This window comes from Zalophus californianus, chromosome X, assembly GCF_009762305.2.
Source record: "Zalophus californianus isolate mZalCal1 chromosome X, mZalCal1.pri.v2, whole genome shotgun sequence".
Taxonomy (NCBI): domain Eukaryota; kingdom Metazoa; phylum Chordata; class Mammalia; order Carnivora; family Otariidae; genus Zalophus; species Zalophus californianus.
In genome coordinates this window covers 31012871-31035711 of record NC_045612.1, presented here as the reverse complement: position 1 = coordinate 31035711, position 22841 = coordinate 31012871, and the positions used below count along the sequence as shown (strand labels likewise).

General features: G+C 42.7%; 1 pseudogene; it reads right to left on the bottom strand.

The window, feature by feature from the left end:
* Positions 1-116: 116 nt before the first annotated feature.
* Positions 117-20983, bottom strand: LOC113930491 (annotated as a pseudogene).
* Between the last annotated feature and the right edge of the window lie 1858 nt (positions 20984-22841).

Sequence of the window (22841 nt, the reverse complement as noted above, 5' to 3'; positions counted from 1 at the left end):
TTTGGGATTATTTTCAATGTTCCATACTCTATATTCCCTGTAAATAATCATAGTTAAGAAAACATACCATTCTCTAAAAATAAAACAAACCAACAAAAGCTTTCATTAATCTGAAACTAAAGATTAGCTTTCCATTTCTTCTCAGGATCCGTGTTGCTAAATATTTTTCCTTCTTTTTTTAATTTTTTCAAATGCAGCAAGACATTATGTTCAGCCATTTTACATAAATGCTCAGGAGTATTCTTGTAAATGTTTTTTTACAAGCTCCATTGCTGTAAATGATTTTTCAAAATTATCACGAAACAATGTAAGACTTTGCTGTTCTCGGATATTTCTGTGAGCAATGTATTCTAGAATTTTAGCTTCAGCATTATGAATTACTGGGCCATGTCCTGGATATATAATATCAGCTTTGAGTTTCAATAGCTCTTTTAGGGAGTTCATATAATCATAGAGGTCTTCAAATATAGTTGTTCCTTCCCCTAGGATGCAATCTCCAGAAAAGACTGCATTCTCCTCTTCTAAAAGTAGAGCCATATGATCATCAGTGTGGCCAGGTGTGTGTATAACTCTGAGAGTGGCACCTTCAGTTTTAATCACATCTCCATCTTCCAGATAAACATACTGTTGCTTTCCATCTCCTATAATTTCTTCTCTCGGAGGATTCCGTGAGAGTTTTTTAATGCAATATGCAGTGTCATTATTGGTGTTTTTACAAATATCTCCTATGCCCCCAGTATGATCACGGTGCCAATGAGTCACTATGATTTCCTGGATTGTTGCGTTAAATTCAGTCAGAGCCTGCTTTAAACAGCTGATATATTCTGGAATTGCTGGTTCTCCAGTGTCAACGAGGATTCTCCTGGTGCCGATCCCTACCAGGTAGGTGTTGGTGCCCTGCAGGGTCATGGGTCCCGGGTTACAGCCCAGGACGCGCACCACCCGACTGCACAGCCGCTCGATGCTCTGCAGACAGTCGACATAGCAGCTTCTGCAGCCCCCCGGCGCACGGTGACTCGAGCGCGGAACTGGCTACTAGGCCCGACGGCGGCTATTTTATTTTGCACCTGCGGCTAAGAATGGGGTTTGACTTAGAGAAATTTGTTTCTTGTCTGGGTCATACAATGAAGGAGACACACACACACACACACACACACACACACACACACGCACACACACATTCTATCTCCTCAGCATCTGGTGGGAGGAAACTCTGTCACCTGATCAACATCAGCCCCATCAGAGGGGCCAGAGTCTCCAATCTCACCAACCGTACCAGTGCTGAGACCACTACCTGGATCCTGGAAGTTGCTCCTTGGTCAACTTCCCTTGGGTCTCGGAACCCACCTCTGCCCACCCCACCCCGCAAACAGCAGACTCAGGCACCTTATTTGTTGTCTTTGATCGCATTTGGCCTAGAGCAGGCCGGAGTAAAGACTGAGAAATGGTGAACTTCATAGGAGTGGTGGTCAGAGGCGTCCGCTGCGGATAATGAGCAGCGCTGCTGCACTCAGGCGTTGGCTCTCGTCCTGAAGTCCAGGGTCATTTCCAACTTGCTCAGTGACCGTCAGTCTTCCGTGAGTCATAGCTGCAGCTGAGTCATAGGCAGGAGGAGAGAGACTGTTTTCCACTTAATAGGACTTCTTCTCTCTCTCTCCTCCCATATTCTCCCGAGCTGCCTGAGGAAGGGGCTCTTACTATTATGACATGAGATTGTCCTAACGGCTTGGGAGACACACAGATCTGTCATTGATCATCTGTGGATTACTTCCTCCGTCTGAGGCTTCATTTCCTTACGTACGATGTGAGGATGAAACAGTACCTCATACTGTATCACAGGATTATTGTGTGAAGTTTAAATGAAATAAACCATGTCAAGCATGTTTTCAGAGTCCCTGTCACAGAGTAAGTACCCGAAGATTATGAATCATGACTAAGTCTTGCCCCCAAATTATTTTTGGAAAGCTTTTTGGAAATCAGTCTATTGTGAGCTTGGTTAATGAGAATTATTTCCTCAGAACCTCATCACCCCAGAGGAGGCAGTGGCCCAATTTAATTTCTGCATCTTTTAAAAGCTAAGGACCAGGGGTGCCCGGGTGGCTCAGTTGGTTAAGCGTCTGCCTTCGGCTCAGGGCATGATCCTGGAGTCTCGGGGATCGAGCCCCGCATCGGGCTCCCTGCTCGGCGGGGAGTCTGCTTCTCCCTCTGCCTCTTCCCCTGCTTGTGCGTTCTCTCTCTCTCCCACACACACAAATAAATAAATAAAATCTTAAAAAAAAAAAAAAAGCTAAGGACCAGCCCTAAGCATGTGTTGGTCACATCAAAGGGCACACAGCCCACAGAGCTGTGCGTGAAACACGGGCCTCTCTCTGTGCCTCCCTTCTGCGTGGTAAGGAACAGATTATGCTTTAACTCCCTTCTGTTCGTTAGACTTCTGCCAAGGGCAGAGGTACCCCAGGGTTCTCCACGTTTATACTGTTGGAATGGTTTGTCCAACCCATTTAGAAAAGTGGTGCTGTTCCTTACTGTCAGTAGAAAGTATCCTTTGGCCACGTGGGTGCCCCCTGGGCTCCCTGTACGCCCGATGTCCCTTATAGGTAGGTGTCTCTTGGTCACTCAGCCAGTGAAACTGACTAGTCCTCAAATTGAAGGCTATTTTGCTAGTTTCTGTCTCTGGAAATAGAGCACTAATCAAGCTGTTTCTTACTGCATGTCTTCCTTCCTTCCTTCCTTCCTTCCCCTCCCTCCCACATTTCCTCCCTCCATTCTTTCTTTCTCTCTCTCCTTTCTTTTTTTCTTTTATTTTTTTTCCTCCAGAGAAAGAAAATTCTGCAAGCGAGCTTCCATGAAGTTGCTGTCAAGTCTTTCCCACACCAGGCTCCAAAAGCCAATTTCAGGGCTGGCTGTGCTTGGATGATTCCCCCACCCCCACCCCCGCCAATCAAAATGACCAATTTGCCACATAGCCTTTCAGTCCCAGATTGTAGTCATAGGAAATCGACAGGCTTCCAGGCTCCAAAGGCAGCATTCTTTTTTTTTTTTTTTTTCCAGGAACACGGCTTCCGTATTGGTTCACGAACACAAAGCCGAAGGCAAGATCAGCGCGCATGTTTAATTGTCCCAGAATCAGTCATCAAAGAGCTATTGTGTGGACGCCCCCGAAGCACCCCCTTGTGTTCCAACTGCAAAGAGGAGAGGCACAGAAATGTCGATGAGGAGGCGTGGGCTCAGTGGCCCCATGCGGCTTCCTAATGACGCACTGCCCTAGTGCGCGGTGCCAACCCTCTCCGCGGGGTGAGCGCGGGGCGCTCCTGCGGCCCCCCACCTCTCATGGCGGGACTGCGGCCATGGGCAGAGCAGGGCTGCAGTCCCGGCCGGGAGCCTCTACAGGTTTCCTCCGAGAACCTCAGGGACATGTTTTTAAACACTGATGGGGCGCCTGGGTGGCTCAGTCGTTCAGCGTCTGCCTTCGGCTCAGGTCACGGTCTCGGGGGCCTGGGACGAGTCCCGCATCGGGCTCCCTGCTCAGCGGGGAACCTGCCTTCTCCCTCTCCTCCCCACCTGTGCACTCTCTGTCACTGTCTCTCTCAAATATATTTATTTGTTGTCTTTGATCGCATTTGGCCGAGAGCAGGTAGGAGTAAAGACTGAGAAAGGGTGAACTTTATGGGAGTGGTGGTCAGAGGCGTCCGCTGCGGATAATGAGCTCTACACCCAACATGGGGCTTGAAATATTTAAAAAAAAAATTGAAGTATATCAACACATGCCATGTTATATTAGTGTCAGGTGTGCAACCTGGCGCCTCGACAGTTGGATACATTACCCAGTGCTCACCACAGTGAGGGGAATCACGATCTGTCACCATTCAAAATTATTACAGTATTATTGACTATATTCCCAGTGCTGCGCTTTTCATCCCTGTGACTGATTTATCTTGTAACTGGAAGTTTGCTACTTTCCTTTATAATGACATTTGTTTTACATTAAACACTACGGGCTAATATTATTGACCTGTCCCTATGCGCCAGGAATTGTGCTAAGCACTTAAGTGCAGTATCATATTTCAGCCCCAAAACGATGCTGAGAGGAGACGGCTATTTTCCCCATTTTATAGACGGAGAGACAGGGGCTCAGGGAGGTCAAGTAACGGAGCCAAGGTTACACATCATAACGTACCACTCTCTTAATATTTAACTTACAAAGCTCATCGGTCCAATCCGAGAGGAAGACTTCCCAGACTGAAGGGGATGTTCGCCCTGACTGGCATCTATAAGGCAGCATGGCAGAATTATATGTGCGTTCATTTATTTTAATCCTGAGAAGATAATTCCCTGCATTAAAACTTGTAAGTCTATTGCTGGGAGGTTCTGCCCCCTTCTGAATGCTCTCATTGACACTCACCACTATACCATGTTTAGGAATGGTAACATGATGAGCCATAGCAAATATGCACATGTTGGAATTAAGAGGGAAAAGGTAGAGATTAAAGAATTAAAACATTGCCTGGGGGCGTCTGGGTGGCTCAAGTCGGTTAAGCAGCTGCCTTCAGCTCAGGTCATGATCTCAGGGTCCTGGGATCGAGCCCCAGGGTCCCTGCTCAGCGGGGAGCCTGCTTCTCCCTCTGCCTTTGCCCCTCCCCCTCCCCCTGCTCGTGCTCACGTGTGCATGCATGCACGCGCGCTCTCTCTCTCTCTCTCAAATGAATAAATAAAATCTTTTTTTAAAAAGAGATAAAAGAGTTAAAACATTGACTGGGAGTGCCTGGGTGGCTCTTGATTTCAGCTCTTGTCTCTTGATTTTGACTCAGGTCATGATCTCAGGGTCCTGAGATTGAGCCTTGCATGGTGCTCCACGCTCAGTGGAGAGTCTGCTTCTCCCCTTCTCCCTCTCCCTCTGCCCCACCCCCCACTTGCACCGTCTCTCTCTCAAATAAAAAAATGAATAAATCTTAAAAAAAAAAGCATTGACTGAGTAGATAGGGTATTTTTTAAAAAAAGCATTGACTGAATAGATAGGGTCTGGGCTATTTGGAAAGGATACATCCATTTATTCTATTTGCCCTTTCCAGTTATTCACAAATCTCCTCCCACTGAATTCCGGTTGCATAAAGCCACTTGAGGTAGTGGCTTTCTGTTCCTACCTCACCCCCCCTCCAGTTTCTTCATACACACTTCCCACTCTCTTTTTCCCCTGCAGCCAGGCGCTAGGTGCCCTCTATATCATCCAGGTGAGCCATAAAGCAACACATTTAAGCAACTCATTTAAACCCACATATGGGCAAAGACAATGTTAGACAATGCTAGAAGGTACAGGTTGTGGGACCTGTCTGGTCATTTAGGGAATACCTTCTTCAGTTTCCATGCCGATTGCCCGAGTCCCTATTATTTCCGTGACACTGTCTAGACGGTCCAGTGTTCCTTGGGAGTGGGGTCTGAGCTGATGGACGGAGTTGGGAATCTGGCCAGCTGGATTTCAGTCTCAGGGATCCTTTCAGAGGCTCAGTGTTCCCTAGGTTTAATACCTCCCTTCCCGACATACACAGTAGCTATAAAGACGATATGAGGAAATATGTGAATGTTCATTGAAAAGTGACAAATGATACAGAAGGAAGTTATCATTTGTGATGGTTAACTTTATGGGGCAACTTGACTGCCCAGATATTTGATCAAATATTACTCTGAGTGTGTCCGTGAGGATGTTTCTGGATGGGATTAACATCGGAATCGGTAGAGAGAGTAAAGCAGATCACCCTCCCTAATGTGGGTGGGCCTCATCTAATCAGTTGAAGGCCTGCATAGACCACAGAGGGTGATCTTCCCCTAAGTAAGAATTCCTCCTGCCTGACTGCATGTGAGCTAGGACATCAGTTTTCTCCTGCTTTCGGACTCCACTGAGACATCAGCTCTTCCTGGGTCTCAAGCCTCCTGGCTCTCAGACTGGAATTACACCATGGGCCCTCCTGGGTCTTCACCTTGCCAACTCACTCAGCAGATTTGGGAACTTGTCAACGATATATATATATATATATATACCATTGATTCTGTCTGTCCGGAGAACCCAGACTAATACATCATGATATTTCAGCTAAGATCCACCTCAGTCAATACTCAGCCCTCCACCCTGCTATCAGCATTATCTACATCTGTGAATATTCCTAACTCTCTCTCTCTCACTCACTCCTTAGCTCGTACCTCACGCTTTTGTTCCAAATTTAGAGTGAATTTGCCCAATATTTATGGAATGCGTGTCCTAGGTGCTGTAGAAGAAGTGCTGAATAAGATAAACAAGGTCCCTGATCTCATAGAGCTTCCTTTAGAATTCAAGGAGAGGAAAGAGAACATGAACAAAACAGTAAATATACAAGAAAATATCAAGCAGTGGTAAGCTCTGTGATGAAAATGTAACTGAGTGATGTGATAGTGATGGAAATCGAGTAAAGGAGCTCATTTAGTTTGGGAGGGCAGGCCTTTCCCGAGGACATGACTTCTAAGGCACTAACTGAATGGCAGAGAACAGCCAATCATGGGAAGATGTGGAGGGAAAGAGTTTGTCAGGCAGAGGAAAGAGCTGAAGCCAGATTCTGTGACCGTAATGTGCTTGGTGTATGTAAGACACTGAAATCCAGCTAGAGGAACTGGAACATAATAAGCAAGAAGGGGGGATGGTATAACATCAGGGTATAATGATAGGCAGAGTCCCTATTGTATAAAGCATGTAGGATATGATTTAGATTTTCTTTTATGTGTCAGGGGAAGCCATTGCCAAGTTTTGTTTTTTTTTTTAAGTGAGCTCTACACCCAACGTGGGGCTTGAACAAAGGACCCTGAGATCAAGAGTCCTGTGCTCTACCAACCGAGCCAGCCAGGTGCCCGTCATTGACAAGTCTTAAGTAAAGGAATACCATGATCTGCTTTATGTTTTTACAAGATTGCTCTGGCCACTGTATGGAGAATGGAGTGTGTGTGTGTGTGTGTGTGATGAATTAAAGCAGAGAGACCAGTAAGGAGGCCACTGTAGTCATCTGGGAAAGAAATGATAAGTGGCTTGGCCTAACACCGTGGTGGTTGAGATGAAGTGGATGGATTTGGGATATGTTTTGAAGGTAGAGGAAATAGGACTTGCTAAGAGATTGCAGCTGGGTGTAAAATCATGGACGGAAACAAAGGTGACTATTAGGTTTTTGGCTTGGGCAGCTTGGTACTAAAATGGGAAACACTGATGGGACGTACAAGAGAATCAAAAGTACTGTTTGGGAGACATACTATGTTTGAGATGCCACGCAAGTAGAGAGCTATAGGTATACAAGCCTGAAGTTCATGGAAAAAGTCAATTTGGGAGATAAAATTTTGCGAGTCATCAGCAGCGACAGTATTTAAAGCCATGGGACTGGAGGCGATTGCTAGAGAGAATCTGTGGAGAACAGGAGTCCTGGGATAGAGCCCTGGGCAGTCCCAACATGTGGAGATTGAGCAGAGTAGTGGGGTCCTGCAAAAGGAACTTGGAAGAAGGGGTTGGTGAAGTATGAAGAAAATCGGGGGAGTGTTCGCCCAGAGTAAAGTGAGGAGAGTGTTTCATGAAGGGAAGTGTGGTCAACATTGTTAAATGTTGCTAAAAGGTGAAGGATAGAGAAACGATCACTAGATTTGGTGATACATCAGATTTACGATCTCAAAGGTGACTGTAGCGTCGGCGTGGGTAAGGGATGGAGTGGGTGGGAGATGATGGTAGGATGGGAAACAGGAGGAAACCAGTTAGAAAATTGTTGTCAATTGATTGTTGACAAGGGTACAAAGACAATTCAAGAATATGCTCTTCAACAAATGGTGCTGGGACAACCGGAGAGCCACCTGTAAAAGAATGAAGTTGGGTCCTTACCTCACACTATATATAAAAATTAGCTCATGGAGCGCCTGAGTGGCTCAGTCTATTAAGCATCTGTCTTTGGCTCAGGTCATGGTCCCAGGGTCCTGGGATCGAGTCCCGCATCGGGCTCCCTGCTCGGCGGGGAGCCTGCTTCTCCCTCTCCCATTCCCCCTGCTTGCGTTCCCTCTCTCGCTGTGTCTCTCTCTGTCAAAGAATGGATGGGGTCTTTAAAAAAAAATTAGCTCAAAATGGATAAAAGATCTAAATGTAATGGTTAAAACTATAAAACTCTTAGAAGAAAATACAGGCATAAATCTTTGTGACCTTGGTTAAGCAATGGTTGATTAGGTATGACACCAAATGCACAAACAACCAAAGAAAAAATAGATCAATTGGGTATGCTCATAATTAAAATATTTTGTGCTTCAAAGGATATCTTCAAGAAAGTGAAAAGACAACCCACAGAATGAGAGAAAATATTTGCAAATCATATTTCTGGTAAGGTACCTGTGGCCAGAATATATAAAGAACTCGTAGAACTCAGCGATAAAAAGGCAAATTACTCAATTTAATCATGGGCACAAAAGATTTGCATGGACATTTTTCCAAAGAAGCTATACGAATGGCCAATGAGCACAGGATAAGATGCTCAATACCATCAGCCCATCAGGGAAAATATAAGTCAAAGCCACCATGAGACGCCACTTCACACTCCTAGGATGCCTGTAAGCAAAAATACAGGTCAATTGCAAGTGTTGATGAGGGTGTGGAGCAATGGGAACACTCCTCGCTTGCTGGTGACAATAGAAAATGGCTCAGTGGCTTTGGAAAACATTTTGGCAATTCCCCAAAAGGTTAAACATAGAGTTATCATATATCCCAGCAACGCTACTCCTACGTATATACCCCAAATAAACAGAGAACATACTTCCGCCCAAAAACTTGTACGCAAAGGTTCATAGAAGCATTATTCATAATGGTCAGGAAGTAAAAATGCCGCATATTATGAGTCCATTTATATGAGACATCCAGACGTGGCAAATGATTAGAAAGTAACGTAGGGGGTTCTTAGGGATGGGGGGAGGGGCCGGTATTGATGGCTAATACCTAGGGGTTTCTTTTCAGGGGAACGAAAACGTTAAAATGGATTCTGTGGATAGATGCACAAGTCTGTGACTATACCACAAAATGCTCAATTGTACACTTTCGGGGGTGACGTGTATGGTATGTGAATTATATATCAAAGCCACATCTCCATACACCCCAACTATCATCCACCCCTTCCCCCCTCCATTTGTTCAGTCTCAACTGCCTCCCTCCCATGTCTCCATGTGCAGATCTCATCCAGCCTCATTTCCATTCGCTTCTCAGTGGGCAGATATTTTAACTTGTATTGTAGTTATTGGTCCTTGTTTTATGTTTCCTGCCCCTTATTACACTTAAATTCCTGGAGATCCTAGTTCACATCCTGCTTTGCCACAGCCCTGCGGCACCGGGTGGGGCCACAATTCAGAGCCGAAACGCCTTCACCTTGAACTTAGAGGGCCCCGCGATAGGATTTTTCCTCCAGCCTCTTTTTTCTCTTTGAAGTGCTACAATTTTTAGTTACTGTAAACTTTGGGACTTAGTTCTTAATCTTAGACAATCCTGAAGCCTCAATAGTTGTTTCCTAGCCATCTCTGGATTCCTGCTGAGCTTCGAGCCTTTTGTTCGTCATATGGTCTCAGAATGCTAGGACTTCTAATCTTTCACTACCATTCAATTAAACCTGTATATATGTATGTAATTAAATATATATATATATATATATATATATATATATGAGAGAGAGAGAGACTGAGAAAGGAAGGGAGGGAGGCAGGGACAGAGGATGGGAGGGAGGGAGAAAGGAAAGAGAGAGCATCTATTGTGTGCCAAAATACCGAGATGTTCAAGTCATAAAGAGTTAAGTGTCCTCAGTCTTAGGGCGCCTGGGTGGCTCAGTCGGTTAAGTGTCTGCTTTTAGCTCAGGTCATGATCTTGGGGTCCTGGGATCGAGCCCCGCGTGGGGCTCCCTGCTCAGCAGAGAGTCTGCTTCTCCCTCTCCCTCTGCCTCTCCACCCCCCATTGGTGCTCTCTCTCTCAAATGAATAAACAAAATCTTTAAAAAAAAAAAAAAGAGTTCCCAGTCTTTGTGGGTGGACATGAAGGTGGGCATACACCGACGGGATACAACACACCTTAGCAATGCACAGAGGAAGTAGCAACCGGCGCTGACCTCCTCCTGCCGCCTCCCCCCACAAGTACAGGGACGCTTTCAGCTGCCCCCGTATGCTCTGAGGCCACGTCCATTCCACGGATCGGCTTGCTTAATTTCCAACCCCATTGCTTTTCTTTTTGTTGTTGTTTCTGTTTTTCAGCTCCATTGCTTTCCAAGTGTCTTATTCTCATCAAGTATATGAGTTCGGGTTATTTTTTTTCCTTCATGTATCAACTTGCTCTTACGCAGACTGATTTTGTTTATTGATTTATTTTAGCCTTGCCATAGTCCCTTTGCTAAAGTTTGAAAACAAATATGTTGAAGCCTATGAATTCTTAATAGAGATGACATGATCTCTAGCCATCTAATCGAGTGACACTGCATTTCATGAATAACGTACAGAAATAGAAAATGCCCATTTTATTATCACTGGCGTTATCTGATCACACTGAAGAATGTTTTCGCCAACTGAGGGCGAAAGCTATATTTAAATATAGGCCACAGATGCCCTGAGAAATAAAGGGGACATAACCACAGATTTGCGAACTCAGGAGTTATCCAATATGTACTTCTTTTGAAGGCACATTTACTTACTTTCCTGAACTTAACCATAAATATAAAAGTTAAGAGAATAGTTTGAGGTAATCACAATTCTCTTTTGCTTCACTTGGTACCCACACAGATTGGGGGAAAGAGAACTCAAATGGGTAAAAGATATACACCACGCAGGGAAACCAAGCACTGGACATACCTGAGGGAGCCCTGTTCTGAGTAATGGAGGGTAGGAGAGAATGTATCATTTACTCTGTTTGGGTCCTTAAAAAATTTCCCTTAAAAATGTACGAATCCGCTTTCTTGCCCTTGTCCTAATACTCCTGTTTAAAAATCTTAGCTCCTCAGACGCCTGGGTGGCTCAGTCAGTTAAGCGACTGCCTTCGGCTCAGGTCATGATCCCAGAGTCCCGGGATCGAGTCCCGCATCGGGCTCCCTGCTCAGTGGGGAGTCTGCTTCTGCCTCTGACCCTCTCTCCTCTCATGTGCTCTCTCTCATTCTCTCTCAGATAAATAAATAAAATCTTTGAAAAAAATAAAAAAAAATAATTATAGCTTTATAATAAGTCTTGATTTCATGGGGGGGGGAGGAGGGGTAAATCCTGCATTCATTATTAGTATTTGGTGCTATCCTGGCTATTTTTGGCCTTTTATTCTTTGGTATATATTTTATAATTAGCTTTTGAAGGAAAAATTTTGTTGGAATTGTATTGGATTTACATCTGATGGTTTTGTTTTTTTTTAATAGGCTGCACGCCCAGCATGGAGCCCAGTGTGGGGCTTGAACTCATGACCGTGAGATTGAGTTCAAGAGTCAGAAGCTTAACCGACTGAGCCACCCAGGTGCCCCCACATGTGATGTTTTTTTAACATGAGTTTATAAAAAGGTGTGGGTGGGGAGAGGAAAACCACAGAAGTCAAGTGCCTTTCTCACATCATATCTCACATTGATAGCATGTAACTTATCACCATTGATGTTGACTTCGGTCACCCACCTGGAGGTAGTGTTTATCAGCTTCAATGTAACATTACTCTTCCCCACCCTCCCATGCCATACCACACTCTCTAGCACTATGCCCAGCCCATGCTTAAAGAGTAGGGAGCTATGTTCCACCTCTTTAAGGGCAGTATATCTACGTAAATTACTTGGAATTCTTCTGCACGGGAGATTTGTCTCTCTCCTCTCATATTTACTTATTTATTCAATAATTTATTTATATCAGTATGGACACATAGATCTTTCTTTTTTACTTTGGTTTATAATCCCATGCTAGCATTGCATATTTGGCTCAGCTTTGTTCATGGAAACTCTTTCAGATTGGCTCCAGTGTCCTTTGGACATCCCCCCATTATTTGGGGATTTTTTTTTCTTTTTTTTTTAGCGCTTCCGTACTTTCTGGCACTACAAGATGTTCCAGGTTCATCTCTTATATTCCCTGCCCCCATCCTAGAATCAGCTATTTCTCCAAGGAGCCTTGGTTCCTTTGGTTGGAGAATAGCTTTACAAACCAGTATCAGGGAATTGGGTGTGCTCATTGCTACTGGGCTGTGGTTGCTTCTGGGCCCCTTCAGTGAACAGAGCTGGGAAGGATCTGCCTATATACCAACCCCTATATACCAAAAAATAATTACGTATCAGTAATTATTTCTGTATCTATCCACCTGTATCTGTATTAAGCTGAACATGAGTTCATTACCACTCGGGTCATTCTAGGGTCCTCCCCTGGCTTCTCTGTAGCCTCCCCCTACAACCTCCCACTACAGGTGGGAACCGGGCTCCCACCATCTGCCATCCATTTACTTACTTTCTCCATGTAGATCTGTACGGCAGTTTCAGAATTTGTACCTGTGCCCCCATGGGAAACAACCAGAGTAGAATATTTATGCACTCATTTGTCTTTAGCTTTATATTAACCAGACAAAACACCATTTTGCAAAGTTACTTGGGTCAGCATCATTTTCCCCACACTCCCTTCAGGGAAGCTATGTCATCCATTAGTAATACAGTGCCATCCATTACTCACAGTCTGCATTTCACTCTTGGATCCTCCAACTTCCTGGTTGATTTTTTTAAAAAATCTTTTTTCACACATTAAGGTTTTACTCTTTGTGCTGCAGAGTTCTAAGGATTTTGACAAAGGCATAACATCATGTATCACCACCACAGTGCCATACTGATTAGCTCTGTCTTACTAGAAAAATCTCCTGTGCCTCCCTAGTCAAGTTCTCCTCCTCTCTAAACTACTGGCAATCATGAATCTGTTTTCTACCTCTCTAGTTTTGCCTTTTCCAGAATGTCAATGAATGGAATCATACATTATGTAGCCTTTTGGTCCAACTTCTTTCACTTAGCAAAATACATCTAAGATCCAACCATAATGTTGTGTGGAGTCGTAGTTGATTTGTATCGTTGAACGCCATTGCATGGAAATACCACAATTTGTTCATCCCCTCACCTATTGAGGGACACCTTGGTTGCTTCCAGTTTTAGCTCCAATACAACTCTGTATTTGTTACAACTTGAAACTTAAATTCGGGAACACTTGCTGGGTGTTGCCCTGACCGACCCGGAGGTTTTTAGTACTTCTAAGGCAATCGGATCTCTGCTGCTCGGCGGCGCTGCAGTTTGAAATGAAAGGGTGGTGTTAATGGAGTAGAAATAGATGCACATTACCAAGCAACTGAAAGGTTGCAAGTAAGGAATCTAAATTTGAAGTTTCAGAGATAATTGGTGCAGGAGCATGAATTTGAATGTCTTATTCTGGCTCTGTGATTTATTCATAACTAAGGAAATACAATAATCAGTTTTAGAAAGAAAATGTCACCGTGTTATTAATTGAAAAGTTGATGCATCCAAATGTTAAAGGATATTTCTAAAAGAAAATATGTTTAATAGTTGTAATCAGAGTTAACTTTCTTTAAAAATGTTAAATTTATTACAGCTCAAATGGAGTATTTTTAATTATAAAGCACCGAAATTCCAAGTCCTGTAAAGAAGTGTTCTTTCCATTTCACAGTTTCATAATTACCATTAACTGTATTTCAAATACTTGCCGTTATTACCTTTTAAAAGCTTGAGTAAAAGTTTAGCTGTTTTTCTACAAGGGACATTTTAATAGATCTAAGAAAAAAAACTTAAAAATGTGTTATGTAAGCATGTTCCCTCAATGTTGAGTAGGCATATGAAATAAAACTAAAGTATGTCTATGCAGGAACAACTTGTTACTGTAAGTTATTTCATACCCACTTTTGACTTTCTGGTCCATATGTTATTTTGATGCTAGTGACATTGATGGCAAGTGACTGTGCTAAACACAAGGGAAAATAAACGAAACAATATCAAAAATTGAAAATGATGCCAAAACATGACTCATATTATCCTGAAGATAAATCACTTTAAAATGAAATGAAGTCAAAAACTCAAATATAGAATCTACATGCATAGAAAGATAAACAGAATTTGACCCTATATTTTTTTGTTTTATTCTTTTTTTTATTGTTTTGGGGTTTTTTTTCCTCTCCAAATTTTTATTTCAATTCTAATTAGTTAACATATAGTGCAATATTGGTTTTGGGAGTAGAATTTAGTGATTCATCACTTACATATAACACCCAAGTGTTCATCATAACAAGTGCCCTCCTTAATCCCCATTGCCCATTTAGCCCATCTTCTACCCACCTCCCTCTATCAACCCCCAGTTTGTTCTCTATCATTAAAAGTCTCTTGGGGTGCCTGGGTGGCTCAGTTGGTTAAGTGCCTGCCTTCGGCTGGAGTCATGATCCCAGAATCCCGGGATTGTGTCCCACATCGGGTTCCCTGCTCAGTGGGGAGACTGCTTCTCCCTCTGCCCCCCACCCTGCTCTCTCACTCTCTCTCTCAAATAAAGAAATAAAATCTTTTTTAAAAAGTCTCTTATGGTTTGTTTCCCTCTCTCTTTTCTTCCCCTTCTCCCGTGTTCATCTGTTTTGTTTCCTAAATTCCACATAATGAGTGAAATCATATGATATTTGTCTTTCTCTGACTGACTTATTTCGCTTAGCATAATACTCTCTACCTCCATCCACGTCATTGCAAATGGCAAGATTTCACTTTTTTGTTGGTTAATATTCCATTATATATATATACCAAATATATATATACATATATATATATATACACACACCATATATACAAACCACACACACACCGAAGAAGATATATATACCATATCTTCTTTATGCACTCATCAGTCGATAAACAGTTGGGTTCCTTCCATAGTTTGGCTATTGTTGATAATGCTGCTATAAACATCGGGGTGAATGTACCCCTTTGAATCTGTATTTTTGTATCCTTTGGGTAAATGCGTAGTAGTGCAATTGCTGGATTGTAAGGTAGTTCTATTTTTAACTTTTGGGGGGAACCTCCATACTGTTTTCCAGAGTGGCTGCACCAGTTTGCATTCCCACCAACGGTGTAAGAGGGTTCCCTTTTCTCTACATCCTCACCAACATCTGCTGTTTCCTGTGTTGTTCATTTTAGCCATTCTGACAGGTGTGAGGTGGTATCTCATTGTAGTTTTGATTTGCATTTCCCCAATGATAAGTGATGTTGAGCATCTTTTCATGTGTCTGTTAGCCACCTGGATGTCTTCTTTGGAAAAATATCTATTCATATCTTCTGCCCATTTCTTAACTGGATTATTTGTTTTTGGGGTGTTGAGTTTGATAAGTTCTTTATAGACTTTGGATACTAACCCTTTATCTGATAGGTCATTTGTAAATATCTTCTCCCATTCTGGGGGTTGCCTTTTAGTTTTGTTGATTGTTTCCTTTGCTGTGCAGAAACTTTTTATCTTGATGAAGTTGCAATAGTTCATTTTTGCTTTTTTCCCCCTTGCCTGTGGCGACACGTCTAGTAAGAAGTTGCTGTGGCGGAGGTCACAGAGGTTGATGCCTGTGTTCTCCTCTAGGATTTTGATGGTTTCCTGTCTCACATTTAGGTCTTTAATCCATTTGGAATTTATTTTTGTGTATGGTGTAAGAAAGTGGTCCCGGTTCATTCTTCTCCATGTGGCTGTCCAGTTTTCCCAACACTGTTTGTTGAAGAGACTTTTTTCCATTGGACATTCTTTCCTGCTTTGTCGAAGATTAGTTGACCATAGAGTTGAGGGTCCACTTCTGGGCTCTCTATTCTGTTCCATTGATCTATGTGTCTGTTTTTGTGCCAGTACCATACTGTCTTGAAGATTACAGCTTTGTGATAGACCTTGAAGTTGGGATTGTGATGCCCCCCACTTTGGTTTTCTTTTTTTTTTTTTTTTTTTTTTTAATTTTTTATTGTTATGTTAATCACCATATATTACATCATTAGTTTTTGGTGCAGTGTTCCATGATTCATTGTTTGTTCATAACACCCAGTGCTCCATGCAGAACGTGCCCTCCTCAATACCCATCACCAGGCTAACCCATCCCCCCACTTTGGTTTTCTTTTTCAGGATTGCTTTGGCTATTTGGGGTCTTTTGTGGTTCCATACAAATTTTAAGATTGTTTGTTCTAGCTCTGTGAAAAATGCTGGTGGCATTTTGATAAGGATTGCCTTACATGTGTAGATTGCTTTGGGTAGCATAGACATTTTAACAACGTTTGTTCTTCCAATCCATGAGCATGGAACGTTTTTCCATTTCTTTGTGTCTTCTTCAATTTCTTTCATAAGTGTTCTGTAGTTTTCAGAGTACAGATCTTTTACCTCTTTGGTTAGGTTTATTTCTAGGTATCTTATGGTTTTAGGTACAATTGTAAACAAGATCAATTCCTTGATTTCTTTTTCTGCTGCTTCGTTATTGGTGTATAGAAATGCAATAGGTTTCTGTACATTGATGACCCTACGTTTTACAACACCAAAAAAAGAAAATCTATAAAATGTGTAAAATATTTTATCTTTCAGTTTCAATAAGCATTACTTTATGCTTACTATGCAATATGCTTTCCCCTGTATATTATATTGGGCTTCCCTTAATGATATATTTTTCTGATTTTAAAAGTAATGTATACTCATTCTAAAAAATTAAAATTAGAAGTTACAAAGAAGAAAATTAAAATTATCCAGAAGCCGACTACCCAGAAGTCACCATTATCTTTCCTAGTCTGATTTTCAGTTGCGGGGGCGGGGGGGGGGTTGTTAAGCAGTTCAAATATTGTGGGGAAAATTAGACATATATACTGAAAGTGACAAACACACATCTCCTCCCTTTCTCTCTCATGAGGACTATAGCCCAAGAAAGTAAGATAAAAACATAGATCAAGAAAGACGTTAATAGTAAAAACACAGAGAGTAGGTGCATGGGTAAAGAAAATGTGGTATATAACATACAATGGAACACTGTTCGGCCTCAAAAAAGAGAAAGAAGGAACTTCTTCACCATGCAGCAACATGGATGAACTTTGGGGACATTATGTTAAATGAAATAAGCCAGTCACAAAGATGAACACCATGATTCCATTTATATGAGGTATATAAAATAGTCAAATTCATAGAATCAAAGAGTGGCATGGTGGTTGCCAGGGGCTGGAGGCAGGGGGAAATGAGAAGTCACTAATCACTGGGCAGAAAGTTTCCATTAAGCAAGATGAATAAGCTCTAGAGATTGGGTGTACAATATTGCACCTATAGCTGACAATAATGTATTGTACACTTAGAAAGTTGAGAATTGCATCGACATGGATGGAATGGAGGGGATTATGCTAAGTGAAATAAGTCAAGCAGAGAAAGACAATTATCATATGGTTTCACTCATATGTGGAACATAAGGAATAGTGCAGAGGACCACAGGGAAAGGGAGGGAAAACTGAATGGGAAGAAATCAGAGAGGGAGACAAACCATGAGAGACTCTGGATTCCGGGAAACAAACTGAGGGTTACAGAAGGGAGGGGGTGGGGGGATGGGGTAACCGGGGGATGGGTATTAAGGAGGGCACGTGTGGTGATGAGCACTGGGTGTCATACGCAACTAATGAATCACTGAACACTACCACAAAAACTAATGATGTACTATATGTTGGCTAATTGAAAATTAAAAAAAAAGAAAGCTGAAGAAGGAAAGTTCTCATGTTGTGTTCTTGCCGCAATAAAATAAAATTAAAAAAAAAAACTTCCCATTTAATTTTTAATGATTACAAATACATATGGGAAGAAAAAAAACTAGGAAAGATAATGGTGATTTCTGGGTAGTGGGGTTCTGGGTAATTTTAATTTTCTTCTTTATCAACAACCACCTCAAGAAAGCTCAAGAAACTCAAGAAGAGTTTTCACTTTTGTTTCACTAAAGATATGCCATTAGTATGATTAAAGAAAATTATACTCTTCCACTTATAAGACAAATAAGTCATGGAGATGAAAAGTACAGGCTAGGGAATTTGGTCAATAATAGTATTGTAATAACGTGGTATGGTGACAGATGGTGACCACACTTATGGGGGTGAGCACTGAGTAATGTATAGAATGATTTTATTTATTTATTTATTTTTAAAAGATTTTATTTTTAAGTAATCTCTACATCCAACATGCGGCTCGAACTCACAACCCTGAGATCAAGAGTTGAATGCTACCGACTGAGCCAGCCAGGTGCCCCACTGTATAGAATTATTGAACCAATATGTGATACACCTGAAACGCATATGACATTGCTTGTTAATTATACTTCAATCAAAAAAAGGAAATAAGACCTAAAAAAAGAAAATCATACTGCAATCAGAAAGACATTTTCAAAACCACACTACATGGAATCCTGTGTATAACATGTTGAAAAAACGAAACTACGGAGAACTGCATGATGGGAACAAAATAAGTGAAATGTTATAAATAAAAATAAGCATATGACTACACACCTATTAGAATTGCTAAAATAAAATATGGTGACAACAAATGATGTCAGTGAGGATGAATATTAGTCATCTGCGACAGGTGGGGCTTGGCAGATGTCAGGGACATAGGAATTCTCTCTGGCAGCCCCTGCAGATCAAAAATTGCAGGCCTTTGCATGCTTGTGATTCTATGATTTTTCCAAATGTGAGAAAATTGGTATTTGATGAAATGTGCAGATAGCTGCTTGGCGACATTTCCCAGGAGCTGGGGTGCAATAAAAAGTGAACATTTCTAGCACATCCCCAGGTTGGCTCCAGTTGCCCTAAAGGAGCATTGTACAATCCCCTCAAAATTAATTAGTTAGCCCACTTCTCTTTATACTAGAGATAAATTAAAGCATAAAGTTCTTCTTCCCCCTCGGATCTAAATTGTATTTTACCCTCCGTTCTTCCTCCACAAAGCCTTCCTAGACTCACCTCGCCCGCTGTGAGCTCCTGCTATGAGAATTCCTCCTGCATTTATGGGACGAGTTCAGATGGCATTCAAAGAACCATGTCATTTCGCACCTTCTTCTGTGTCCCTGTTCTTGCTCTGTTTGTCAAAGATTTGCTACCTCCCCAGTCGGCGTGTACACTCCCTGCGAATAAGATTAGTGTCAGATACTTTAAAGATTTTATTTATTTATTTATTTATTTATTTATTTATTTATTTATTTTGAGAGAGTGAGATAGAGAGCATGAGCAGAGCGGGTAGGGGAAGGAAGGGAAGGAGCAGAGACAGAGGGAGAAGAAGGAGAGGTATCATGACCTGAGCCGAAGGCAGAGGCTTAATCGACCCAGGCGCCCCCCCCTGTCAGATGCTTACTGCCTCTTCTACCACCTCAGGGGGTTAGCACAGTTTGGAATCAAACAAATGTTCAGAAGCAATTGAGAACACGCTTGAAGTCATAAACACGATGTCTATGTCCCTACAAAGCATTTAAAGAGTAGCTATAGGGGCACCTGGGTGGCTCTGTCGGTTAAGCAAAAGACTCTTGATCTCCGCTCAGGTCTTGATCTCAGGATCATAAGTTCGAGCCCCGTGTTGGGCTCTGCGCTGGTGGTGGAGCTTACTTAGAAAAGAACTAGCTGCAAGAGGGCTCCTGTAGGAGCATTAATTGCAATTTTCTCCTGACACTAAGACCATAAAGCAAATTATGTTGGGTTCTGTATTTAACCAGCCTGAAGCTTGGATCCATCTCCCCTGGACCCTTAGCCGGGGATCAGTGAAAACCCAGCCTTGGATGAATGCCTTGTTGGGAAGTGCAAAGCCGGTGTCCAGGTGTTGGTATAGGACCAGCAGCAGGTAGGAGTCTAGTCATCTCCCAAACTGGGGCATGATCAGGATAAAAGGATACTCTGCCCAGTGGATTGTGGGATTGTCATTTGTAGCTACCAGAAGGCTTTCTCCTGTCTTTGCCACACCTGGGATTGCCTCTGTCATTTTATTTACCATGCTGTGTCGTAGGAGGTGGGACTGCTTTTGTTTCAGGGCTGTCTTCAATTGTTTCTGGGCATTTCTGAAATGAAACTGGGTGGTAGGTCTGCACCCATCGCCCTCAATCATTTTAGTGAGGACACCAATGTTCTCTGGCCAAAGAGTACCAGGAACACACATGTACTGATCAAACTGGGTTTATCTCTTGCTGCAGTGAGAGAGCATGTACACCACGGGGAGCTTTGAGGCGTCTCAAGAAAGAGGTACTAATACGGCTTATGTATATTAGGATCCAAGCTTTGGTTGGGTGACTTGACTTGGGTGAGGTCAAAGGAAGCTGTGCTTCCCTCTAGGGCGGGCGCTGTCTAAAAGCAGGACAATCCTGTGATTGTTATCACTGTTATTATCATTTCTGTCGATTTTATCTGGGGTGGGGGAGGGCAGACGAGAGGGAAACAGAAGCTGCCATTGGTAAGGAAGGAGTGGTCACTCATATTATCTGAGAGAGAGAGAGAGAGAAAGAGAGTCGGTCATTTCTGTGGTTTGGACAATGCTCATGTTTTGTCTGGATTCAGACAGTATGGAGTCGTCGTCTTGTTTTTGTCTTGATCCGTCATAGTGACGGAGTTGCCCTGTCTGATATTGATGTCCTGGGAAATTGTTTATGTTCAGCGGAACACCAAGCCCTAGTTTGGGGTTGCTGTTAGTGCCGGGCCAGCCCCTGGCAACACTGACGCTTAGCTGACGGTATCCGGCTAGCTCCTGGATGCTAAGACACGCTCTTCTCTCTCTTAGTTTAGTGTGTCACCAGAAAGCTGTGGGCAAGGGGCTCCCGTATGTGTGTTTCAAACAGGTCTGACCTCCCTTTCCACCCCACAGGCATTTCTGTCTCTAAGTCCATATTCTCTTGCCTCCACTGCATCTCCATCTACCCCCACCACTGTCCCCATCTACCCAGCCCCTGGCATCTTCCTGGACCCCCCCCCCCCCCACCAAGTCCTACCTCTTCCATGACGCTATCTCGGACCATTCCATCCCGAAGGACTTTCTCACTGCTCTGATCTTGAGGTCTTTATTGTTTGCTCTACTTCATTGGCACTTTTCGGGTTATACCAAAGTTGTCTGGCTCACTAGCCTGTCTTAGGGCTTAACACTACGTACAGTCTATGTGTGTGGTGCTAAGTGGTGGCACGTACTGCTAATTGCGTTTTACCGCATGAGTCTTCCCTCTCCAACTGAACTCGAAGCTACTGGAGGGCGGGAATTATGTGCTGAGAGTTCATTTATGAGCCAGGCTCTGTTCTGAGGTTTTGCATTTAACACAACAAGCCCATGAAGTAAGAACGACCACGAGCTCCATTTTCAGATGAAAACAAAACACTTCTTCCCAGCCTCTCCTGTTACCCCTTCTGCCCCTTCCCTGTCCAGGACAGTAGGAGGCTGGTTCATGATGGATAGCAAAAGGCAGGAGAGCAGTATGCATGCATTTTCTCCCCAAATACTGTTCAGGTATAACTCACGTTACGTGACGCATATTCTTGAAAATAGGCATTAACAAACTGTGCTTGCTTAACCAGAGTAGCTATGCTGGTCAGGGTAACAATGTTGTGAAAGTCTATGAAAACACTACGTGCTGAGTTAGATCAATGTGATTTGGCATGTAGTATCTCCTTAGACTCTCACGATGCTACCCGTATCCTCATTTTGCAGGTAAGGAAACCAAGGCACAGAGTGGTTCCCAGGAAAAGAGGAAGATAGGATAAAGAAGTAAAAAACAGGTGGGGCGCCTGGGTGGCTCAGTCATTAAGTGTCTGCCTTTGGCCCCGGTTGTGATCCCGGGGTCCTGGGATCGAGCCCCTCGTCGGGCTCCCTGCTCAGCGGGGAGTCTGCTTCTCCCTCTCCCTCTGCTGCTCCCCCTGCTTGTGCTCTCTCACTCTCAATCTCTCTGTCAAATAAATAAATAAAATCTAAAAAAAAAAAGTTCCATAAAAAAAGAAGTAAAAAGGAGGGGAAAAAAGTGGGGCTAGAGATCTGATGCAATCCTATTAAAATCCCAATAGCATTCTTCATAGAAATAGAACAAACAATCCTAAAATTCACATGAAACTACAAAAGACCCCCGAAGGGCCAAAGTAATCCTGAGAAAGAACGAAGCTCTGGGCATTGCACTTCCGGATCTCAAACTATATTATGAAGTGACGGTAAGCAAAACAGGATGGTACTGGCGTAAACCAGACACACAGACCAATGGAATAGGATCAAGAGACCGGAAATAAATCCACCGATATATAGTCATATTATATTTGACAAAGGAGCCAAGAAGATTCAATCAGGAGATGGTTTATTCAATAAAAGTTGTAGGAAAACTAGATATTCACAGCAAAAGAGTGAAATTAAATCCCCTCCTTGACATTGGTCTTGGCAATGAGTTTTTGGATATGAACCAAAAGTACAAACGACAAAAGTAAACATCAACAAGTGGGACTACATCAAACCTTTTAGTGCTTTTGCTATGCAAAAGCAGCAATTGAAAAAATGCAAAGACAGCCCTATGGAATGTGGGAAAATATTTGAAAGCCCTCTATCTGATAAGGAGTTAATATTCAAAATATATAGGGAACTCATATAGCTCAACAGCAAACAAAAACAAAAACAACAAACCAACAGTCTAATTTAAAAGTGGGCAGAGGACTTGACTAGACATTTTTCCAGGGGACACATCCAAATAGGCAATAGGCACATGAAAGGATGCTCGACATCACTCACTCATCATCAGGGAAATGCAAATCAAAACCTCAAAGAGATATCTCCTTTCACCTGTTAGAATGGCTATCACCAAAAAGATAAGAGATGACAAGGACTGGGGCGGT